The 10,462-nt window shown below is 42.3% G+C and overlaps 1 pseudogene; it reads right to left on the bottom strand.

Moving 5' to 3' along the window:
- Positions 1-695: 695 nt before the first annotated feature.
- LOC102519367 lies at positions 696-10,044 on the bottom strand (annotated as a pseudogene).
- Between the last annotated feature and the right edge of the window lie 418 nt (positions 10,045-10,462).

The following is a 10,462-nucleotide window of genomic DNA, read 5'->3' as shown; positions in this document are numbered from 1 at the left end:
TCCTAGGGCAATAGAAGTAAAAGCAAAAATAAACAAATGAGACATAATTAAGCTTATAAGCATTTGCACAGCAAAGGAAACTATAAACACAATGAAAATACAGCCTACGAAATGGGAGAAAATATTTGCAGGCAATGCAACTGACAAGGGCTTAATTTTCAGAATGTACAAGTACCTCCTACAACTCAATAACAAAAAAATAAACAACCCAATCAAAAAATGGGCAGAAGACCTAAACAAATATTTCCTCCAGTGAACACATGAAAATGGCCAATAGGCACATGAAAAAATGCTCAGTATCACTAATCCTCAGAGAAATGCAGATCAAACGTACAATGAGGTATCACCTGAAACTGGTCAGAATGGCCATCATTAAAAAGTCCAGAAAGGGTAAATGCTGGGAGGATGTTGAGAATAAATAGTGGGCAAGTACAGTACATCATTGTAAGGAACCTTAGAAGTTGCCTTATTACAACTTTGTAGAATTTAACCATCCCCTAGAGAGGACTCAGGGCTCCCTTGGGGGCAGTGAGAAGCCTCAAGGGAAACCTCCAAGTCACTGCCTCTCTCTCTCCCCGTAACCCTTCCCTTCTTGTTAAATTAGAGCAGCTCCACTTAGAATTAATTTACAAATTGAGTGTCTGGGTAAGACACTATTTGAACAAAGCTATTCAGTTACCCTTTTTTTTTTTTTAAACAAAAATACAAGAGAACAAATCCACACTTTTATTTTCTTTTCAGTAAGTTTAAATCCTTGAGGGGTACAGCATCACACGGATTCTGTGTCCAATGGCCTTAGCAGGAAGATTGCTTTGGAATTTGGCACGAACCACACCACTGTTTCCATGAGCACGAGTTACCTTTGCTCAGATTACTCTGGTTTTGTTCGGTTTTCCACCAGGAGTTACTGTGTTGTTCTTTGCTTTGTACACATAAGCATATCTCTTGCCCAGATAGAATTCAGTTTAATCTCGAGCATAAACACCTTCAATTTTAAGAAGAGCTGTGTGCTCCCTCTGGTTCCGGAGACCCCTCTTATAGCCAGCAAAAATGGCCTTGGACCACAGCCTTCCAGACATATTTATTGTTTTGGAAGTCCTGTTCCCAGCAGGCCTCCACAGGCTCCAAGATGGCTGAAAGAGTTTTGTTTTGTTTTGTTTTGTTTTTGTTTTTGAAGGGGAGGTAATTAGGTTTGTTTATTTATTTATTTTTAGAGGAGGTACTGGGAATTGAACCCAGGACCTCATGCATGCTAAGCATGCACTCTACCACTTTGAGCTATACCCTCCCCCTCTTCAGTTACTCTGTAGGTCAAAGTTTACCAATTTGGTGTTCCCAAGAGTAAAAGTTCCAAAATATGTTAATATTTACTTTAGTATCATGAAAAGTCAGCAAACTTTGGGAAAACTGCTCCTTTGTATATTGGTCACAGCACACATTTACGTGTTAAACATTCTGACAAATTTGGCAATAAATAACTCTGCCTCGATTTTGTTGTAATTCAGTATTTTCCATACTTTTTGACAAACAAGTATTTACTTTTAAAATATTCTGCAGAGCAAGACTCCATTGTGACGCCCTTTGGGAGTATCTTTTCCCAATTTTCCTGGAGTCATCTTGATTCCTGGCTGAAGCCCCTGCTCTACAGATTAGAGAGAGTCCCAGGCCACTGATAAGATGTCTGAGAACACCTAGGGACTGGCATTCTCATGGTACCTCCAGCTCCAAATTCCTCCTTCAGCTGCATATTTTGTTTTCTTTTATTCTGTTTTTCCCTGTTTTTGATTTCATCCAAATACCAGTGCTCTCTGGGAAACTTCCTATTTGTCAGCTCCCTCTTAAAATGTGACAGCTATACCTAATATGTGTTTCTCCAAGCATGGCACAGAAGAAATAGGACTGATGTATTTTGTAGATTGTAAGGTGAACATTTTAGATTGCATTTTAACATCTCTGAAAGCAGGATCCATCTTACAATTAAAATTGTGTTTAATCAGCAGCATTTTTTTTAGTGTTAGGTGAAATAATGGTGTACCTTAAAATCAATAATATCTTAGATTTGATAAAATATAGTGTTTCTATATTCATTCAATAAACATGTGCTCTAAAAACCTGCCAGCTGAGTTTCTCCACCCACACAGGGTAGTTTCAGAAATCAACTAACAAATTCAAATTAAATGATAAACTTAACTCTTCTTCAGACTGTCCATGGGCCATTTTTCAGTCTGGTTCCAGAACAGCCCTTCCTTTTTGTCTCTTCTTTTTTTGAACTGAAATATATTTGACATATAACATTGTGTCAATTGAAGGTGTACAGCATGTTGATTTGGTACCTTAATATATTGTCATTTGATTGCCACTGTAGCGATAATTAACATCTCTTTCACATCACCTAATTATCATTTCTTTTTCGTGGGTGGAATAATTAAGATCTAGTGTCTTAGCAAGTTTGATTAGAATAACACTGTTGTCTGCGAATATAGATTCACTGTCCTGTGCATTAGATCTCTAGGACTTACTACTATTCATTGCAAGGTTGTACCCTTAAACATTAACTCTCCTGTCCCCCGATCCTCTCAGCCTCTAGTTAACTGTTACTTTATTCTCTGTTTTTATGAGTTTGGGTTTTCAGATTCCACATATAAGTGAGATGGCTACAGTATTTCTGTCTCTGACTTACCTCACTTAGCATAATGTCCTCACTGTCCACCATGTTGTTACCAATGATAGGATTTCCTTCTTTCTCCCGGCAGAATGGTATCCCACTGTATAAATACAGCACATCTTTTTTTATCTGTCATCCACTAACGAACACTTAGGTGTTTCCATATCTTGGCTGTTCTGAAAAGTGTTTCAGTAAACATGGGAATGCATGCATCTGCTTGATATCCTGCTTTCAATTCCTTTGGGTGTATACCTAGAAGTGGGATTGCTGGATCATAAGGTAGATCTAGTTTTAATTTTTTGAGAAACTTTCATATTGTTTTCCATAGTGGCTGAACCAACTTACATTCCTACCAACAGTCTGTAAGTGTTCCTTTTTCTCCACACCCTTGCCAACACTTATCTCTTCTCTTTAATTTTATTTTCTCCCCTTTCCTCTCTTCTAGATCCTTTCCCAATCAGAACTAAAACCGAATTCTTTTCCCTTTTTCATGCAGAGATATTTAGTCATCTCATGTTTTTCCAAACCCAGCTCAAGGCAACATCACTACTCGGGGGCTTGACTGTAAGTTCTCTGACTAAGCTTCTTTCTTCTAGACTCCATTTAGGAGGGAAGGAAGTAAAGGGTAGGTGCTGTTTTGTTTTTGTTGGTTACATACACATCTCCTCCACGACACTCCAGGTGGGTAGTCTTACTACTTTAGTTTTATTTCCTCTAATGATAGCGTTCTTCCCAAAGTTCTCCCAACGCTTACTGTCTCCCAAAGCAAAAAGGTCCTTTGCAGACAGTTCTAATCCTCAGAGCCTTGTCTCATATACTGACCCCACCTTTTCCTCACTGCAAAGCCTGTCCACCTATATTGAAATCTCCCTCTCTCTCTCTCTCTCTCTCTCTCACACACACACACACACACACACACATCTCATTCTCTTTTCCATATGACAATTGTTGAAAGATTTAAAGACAAGGGTCACATTACCTATGAATCTCCTATTCCACATGTCATTTCTTTCTGTGGTTTCTTGAATGTCAAGACTTTCAGGTTCTTTATCATCAATATCTATCTGTCTCCCTGGATATCTTCCAGTTTGTCAGGCTTCACCTGAGGATGTGGCTGCCAGTGATTCACTGATTCACTTCACATGTAGCTTAGTGGCACGGATGACCTTATTCCTTCGTACAATTTGTAGTCTCAGATTATTTTATTTCCTTGTTTATTTTCTTTAGCCTTCATCAGAATATAATTTCCTCTAAGGTATTGGGTCTTCTCTTTCTGTTTGCCTTTTTAATCATAGGTTATGACAAATAGTAGATGCTCAGTAAATGTGTTGACTGACTGACTGAATAAATGAATGACTGAGCTGTCCTTTCTCCAGTGGTCCTCCCATATGCCTCATCATCATTCATATATTTCATCTCTGAGCTCTCTTGATGTCTTTGAATGCTGTTTATCAGAGACCCAAACACAAATAAATGTCCTAAGGACTCCTCACTCGGCCTGAGTTTCACTTTTCTCATATCATTATCTCTTGATATATGATAGATTGATAATACAGATATAAAAATTGATAGATTAATCTCTACTCATGTCTGTTCTCTCCAGTCATTCTCTTCCAGTATTCTTGCTTGACATGAAAGAAAGAAGCGAAATAGAAATTGAGCGTCATCTCTCAGCTTTACACTCAACTTGCTATGGTCTGTGGGAAGGAGTCAGATGTCACTCGAACTCCGCTATGCGTGCTGTGCCCAGTGGCACTTCTCCCTCACCGATTTGACTTGTGTTTTGGGATATGCCCTGAATTCTCTTTTATTTTGAGTCTTTCCCCTTCTTGTGTGATACAGGGTTAATTAGAGGTTCTTGAGAGCAGGGGTCTTTTTTGTTGTCTTCGCCACTACATTCAAGTTCTGATACTTGCGTTAGAAATTGATGTTGACAGTCCAGGAGTAGCTGTGTGACTCTGGGCAGTATCCTTGACCTGAAACTTTCAGGAGTGCGCTTGTTCAGAGAAGGTTGCTTTGGCTCTACTTGCATGCCGAGAGCCGAGAAGAGAAAGGTGAGCTGGCGGGAAAAGTTTGCCAAGAACAGAGGTATGGGAGGGATTAGCTATTATCTTTCCACATACTGTAGTCGTATCACAGACCATCACGTTGTGACCACCACGCTGCAGCTTAGGAACTCACTCTCTTAACCGTTTGGAAGGGTGTCTACAATGCGTTATTTTGCTTAAAAAAGAAAGTTGCAGCAAAATACAAATAGTAAAATGCATTAAAAAATCAAATGGCAAAGATCTGTATCTGTGTGTCTGTGTGTCTTATGCTTATGTGTGTGTCACATACAGAAGTAGCAAAGATAGCTACCAGCCTATTAGCATCTGTTAGTATGGGAGGTAAAGAGCAACAAAAAAGAGAAAGTGGGGTTGACGGTTCCAGCTTTTCCTTATGTGCGCTTGTATTATTTCCTGGGTTGTCATAAACATGTGTTAGTATGTCCCGCTTAAAAAGGAATTTCATACAAGAATCAGGAAAAATAAATCTAAAGCCCAATAATTCTTCAAAAGCAAAACCAAAGCAAAGTTGTGGAAAAATAGACTCTCTAGGCATGTTCTGCTCTTCCCTTTTGTAACTCTCCCAGTGGGGATGGGGTTTGTCAGGGTCATAAGGGAAGACTTGACTTCTTTGAATTGGGCTTGAGCTTTGAGCATCACTGTATTTCATACATGATTCTATATAGTTCATGTGGTCAGGAAAGTCTCGTGGGATGCTGAAAACATGAGCTGTCTCCTCTTTTCTGTGTTCTCTAGGCACTTCAAAGGAGGTCACCACGAAAACAAAGCGGGAAAAAGGGCAAGTGTGTTTATGTGGGGGATGCCTGCAGGGTTCTGAGATCAGGCAGTACTAATGATGTTAAATAAATAGCTGATAATTTCTTGCCCCAATTAAACTACTGATATGATAACACAATTGGGGTTGACCATTGGGGATTTTTATTCTTGGTTTAGATGAATCCAGCTACTCTTCTCTGGCAGTCATTAGTGTTTGGCACCTAATTTCTCCCCTGAACAATGGCTCAAGTTTTGATCTTGTCTAGAATAAAAGCAACTTAGCAAGTAGAATGTAAGAATTGGGAATGGTGTCTAGACAGATTGTGACTTTGACACCCAAATCTCCTGCCGAATGATCTGTGTGTCTTTGGGCAACTGAATTCACTCCTCTGAGCCTCACTTTTCCTATCTATGTAACAGGGTTATTTGGAGAATTGATAGCATGCATGGAAAGTGCACTCATGCAAATCTTAGCAGCCCCACCTTTTATTTTAACCACTGCTGAGCCAAATGGGTTCATGTGAGCTGGGGCCAGGTTTGGGGAAAGGTGACCTTTCTCCCTCCACGAAGTCCCCAACATGTCCCTCTAGCATCCCAGCCTTCACTTGCCACAGTGGTGTTTCACCTGCAGGAAGTGACGGGTACTCAATCGTGCCCATCCTGGAACTGTGGGGAACCCCTCAGGGGGATGACAGTTCTGAGCATTTCCTTGGGACTCTTTAGGGGAAAATGCGTGCTTTTCTGGAGAGGTAGACCCTGCATTGTCTAGAGAACAACCCTAGAGAACCCTGCTCTGGGTTGTCTGTTTCTACGGGAGCTACTTGATAGAGCTCTAAATCATAGATGACTGATAGCAAGGCAAAATAATTCTTGTCTATAGACGAAAGAGTTCTGTTCTGTCCAGAATTCTCTTTCCCACTGTGGCAAAGGCAAGTTTTGTTTCCATTTGCACCTTCAATTCTATATTCCTGATCTGTAAATATGTCTGTTCTTTGGATTCTTTTTTGAATTGGGTAAAATAATGGTCTCATTTTCCTGCAGATTTTGTGTTAAATGTTTAACATGTTCATTTGTATATCTGCACGAGAATCATAATTTTACCCTACTGGTAAGATTACTTTTTAACAGTTCCCTGGAATGTCCCAGTGGCTTAAACACCTGGAGCCTATGCAACACAGATTTGTATTGGTTTCACTCCTTCCCTGTTATCTTCCCCTTGTATCTCATTCCTGGCTCCTTAATAGCACATTCCTGAGTAACTACCTGTATGCAAACTTTGGTCTCGGTTTCTGCTTTGAGGAGTAAAGAGTGGGTGGGGAGGGGACCTAAGACATTGGGATATGGAAGTTATGTTATAAAAGTTAGTTATTATTTGGGTAAATTGGTAAAGTAAGTTGGACTCTTGAACTGAACACTTTAAGCTATATATTCAAGATGGCAGAGCAACAAGCTAGAAGGAGCCTGGATCTCTAACAACCGTGGAAGCATTCTGTTAGCCCTGGCATGTGTGTGTGTGCATGCAAGAGAAGGGAACAACTTGGTTTGCTGTATATGCCACCACTACCTTGCGTTCTCTGTCACCCGGGGCTGAGCTGCGCTCTAACTGATGCATTCCCTCTTCCCCTCAGTGAGTTTTCTATGGGGTGGGGGGAGGTCTATTTATTTATTATTAGTTTTTTTTTTTTAATGGAGGTCCTGGGCCTTGAACTCAGGACCTCGTGCATGCTAAGCATGTGCTCTACCACTTGAGCTATACCCTCCACTCTCAATCAGTTCTTGATATGGAAAGTCTTATGCATCTCAGTGAAAGAGGCCACTGACATGAGGAAACCATTGCTGAATGATTAAGTGCTGGGCACCGCATCCTGACTGACTAAAACAATGCATTCCCCACAGTGGGCTGGCACTGTGTGGGAAAGTGTAGTGGTTAAGACATGACTTGTGTGGATTCAAGAGGTGGAGTTAGGATTTGAAAAAGCAAATGGATCGAGCAGGGGGTTCACGGCAGAGAGCAGACTGAGGAATAACACGAAGGTGGCAGAGTACAGAGTGGGCTTGGAGGTGAGAGTGAGAAGTCAGCTCTAAGTGGAGCAGCAGGGCGTGGTGGATGGTGTAAATAGGTTCTCGGTGTGCCCTGCTCCCCCTGCCCGCCTCCGAGGGCAGCTCCGGGGAGCCCCACATACGCCTTGCTTTTTAGGACCTATGGCTTTTCCAGTAATGCCTCTGAACAGTCTTCACCCCTTGCTTCTGTCAACTTTGAGTGGAGTTTTTATATGGAATCAATGAGATAAAATCAGAAGAGGACCTGGCAGGGTGTCTGTTATCTCCGTGCCTTCCCTCCTTATTCTGATGACACCCATCTCCAAAGTTCGGTCCTCGGTAATTTGTACCGCAGTTTCAACACCTGATTTCTGACGGCGATAATTAAACCGTTTAGCTTGTCTGTAGAACCCACGGGCAGCTGAACTTAAAAAATGATGATCCTTTCATCCCGAATGCTCATTACCCTAACAATTCCTAAGCCTAGTATTAATTGAGTCTCTTGTTGTACAGTTACAGATCGCACTGGCTCCGGATCACACTGTGTAATAATTTTGAATCATTAACAGCCAATACTTAGAAAGAAATGGATCCCACCCAGTCATTACGGAAGGGGCCTCCTTGATACACTCCACGGGCACAGCGCCAGTAAGAAGTCGTGACTCATTGGCCAGGTTTTAAAAAATCATGGAAGTTTATATTCTGTAACCTAAATATATTTTTATATGTTTTTGAGGAAGTTCATTACAAGGAGTTCAGAAAAGAAGATACAGCCCTATAGCCCAAGTCTTTAAAAGAGAGGTCCCTGTGGGCTAAAGCTAGAAAGGGCCAGCTAGATGATGGAGGGTTGTGTATGAACACCATGTTTTCCAGATATCACAGTACAAAGGAACCTGCGTGTGTGTGTGTGTGTGTCTGTGTGTGTCTGTGAGCTACTGTGGAATAGCTTCTATAGACTCAAAAAACCCCGAGGGGTGTCCTCCAGAGTCTAGACAATGCAGGGTCTGCCTCTCCAGAAAAGCACGCATTTACCCCTAAAGAGTCCCAAGGAAATGCTCAGAACTGTCATCCCCCGGTGTAGGGGGATCATCCCCACAGCTCCAGGATGGGCACGAGTGAGTACCCGTCGCTTGCCGCAGGTGTCCTCACCACTGTGGCAGTGAGGGCTGGGATGCTAGAGGGACAAGGGTGGGGACTTCATGGAGTGAGAAAGGTCACCTTTTCACAAACCTGGGCCCATTTGGCTCAGCAATGGCTAACATAAAAGGTGGGGCTGAGAGGATTTGCATGAGTGCACTTTCCATGCATGCTATCAATTCTCCCAATAACCCTATTACATAGATGGGAAAAGTGAGGCTCAGAGATGGGAACTCAGTTGCCCAAGGACACACAGCTCATTCAGCAGGAGATTTGGGTTTCAAACTCACAGCCTCTCTCTAAATTCTACTTGCTAGGCTGCTTTTATTTGAGACTAGATCTAAACTTGAACCATTGTTTAGGGGAGGATTTAGGTGCCAAACCTGATGATTGGCAGAGGAGAGCATCTGGATTTATCTGAAACCAAGAATAAAATCCCCAGTGGCAAACCAGTTATGACCGTAGCTCAGCTGGTGTGAGCAGTTACCAGTTGTTTGCTTATTGTTTTAGTAACACCTGATCTCAGAACCCTGCAAGCATCTCCCTCCAGCTCCACCCACATCGCCCCCAGTCCCCCTCGCACCACTCCCACACACCCCACACTCATTTGACCTTTGCTGAAATAGATTTTGAGTGTTTTCTTTTCTTCAAAGCCAGAATGTACGATAGAATAGAGTGTGGAGTCTTGGAAGAGGGGGAAGAATAGCCTTACACAAAATCGCTTGGGAGACCTAGTAGGTCTTGGCGAAAGGGAAACATGAAAGCAGCTCGGCCCCCACTGTCACCAGTGTACAAATGATCATCCCCAGTTGGTGTGCAGTTGAGCTGGGTTGGAGATGGTGGGTGCTTGGAGACCAGTGGACGCTTAATCATTCCTGTCTGGGGCTTACACGCTCGGCCAGGGGACACACTTGCACCTGATTATTTATTTCCGTCGTGTACCCTTGAGGCAGATGATACATACATACATGTGTTCCTTTATTTGTGACTTCTCTTGTCTGGCCATATTTCTATGTCGAAAAATTCTTTTCATGCCCCAGTGGAAAAGCTTCATGTGGCGGTCCTCAGACAGGTTACTTTGACAATAAGAAATCAAGCGATATGTGTCAGTGCCTCTCACTCCTGCAACTTTAGAACTGTCTGGAAGAAGAAAAACGCCACTCTGGAGTGCTGTAGCAGAAAGAGTTTGCAGGATTTAGTGTTGTTCTCTGGGTTGTTTGTTTGTTTGTTTGTTTGTTTTTATTTTTTGCGTGGGCTCTGTGATCTTGAGCAGTTTGCTGAGACTGGAAACTCCGCTGATGACAAATGTTATACAGAGGTGATTATCCTCATCTCACTTAAAGGGGCTCTGGGAGGGCAGAGTGAGGCACATGCACTGGGAAGTGCCTTGTAAACATTTAAGTGCCATGCTGCCTAAGATTCAGCAAAGGCTAACATTTTCTCTCTGGTCTTCAGTAAGAGAAAAGCTGAGGGCGTCAGTTTCCTCTAAGTCAGCCAAGGACATGATGCGGGGGAATAGGCTGGTGTGCGTTAGTGTCATCCAAGACTGAACTTTGAGGATGGGAGAGAAAGGGTGTCTTTTTGCTTGTCTTTGGGAAATAGCACATTATAGTAAAGTCATTTGGTCACTTGCCATGTGCTGGGTTCCTTGCTAAGTGTTCTCCATACATTCCTTGTGTATTTTGTGTGTCCTCATGAGCAAAGGTGGATGTGGCTGGGATGGGGAACAGTCAGAAGGTGGACCATAGTGAAGGAGGACAACACAGAACCTCGCTGCACACATTTGTGCAGCTAGCAT

Source organism: Camelus ferus, chromosome 17, assembly GCF_009834535.1.
Source record: "Camelus ferus isolate YT-003-E chromosome 17, BCGSAC_Cfer_1.0, whole genome shotgun sequence".
NCBI lineage: Eukaryota > Metazoa > Chordata > Mammalia > Artiodactyla > Camelidae > Camelus > Camelus ferus.
Note: the sequence above shows the minus strand (reverse complement) of the source record. Positions and strands in the feature narration are given on the sequence as shown.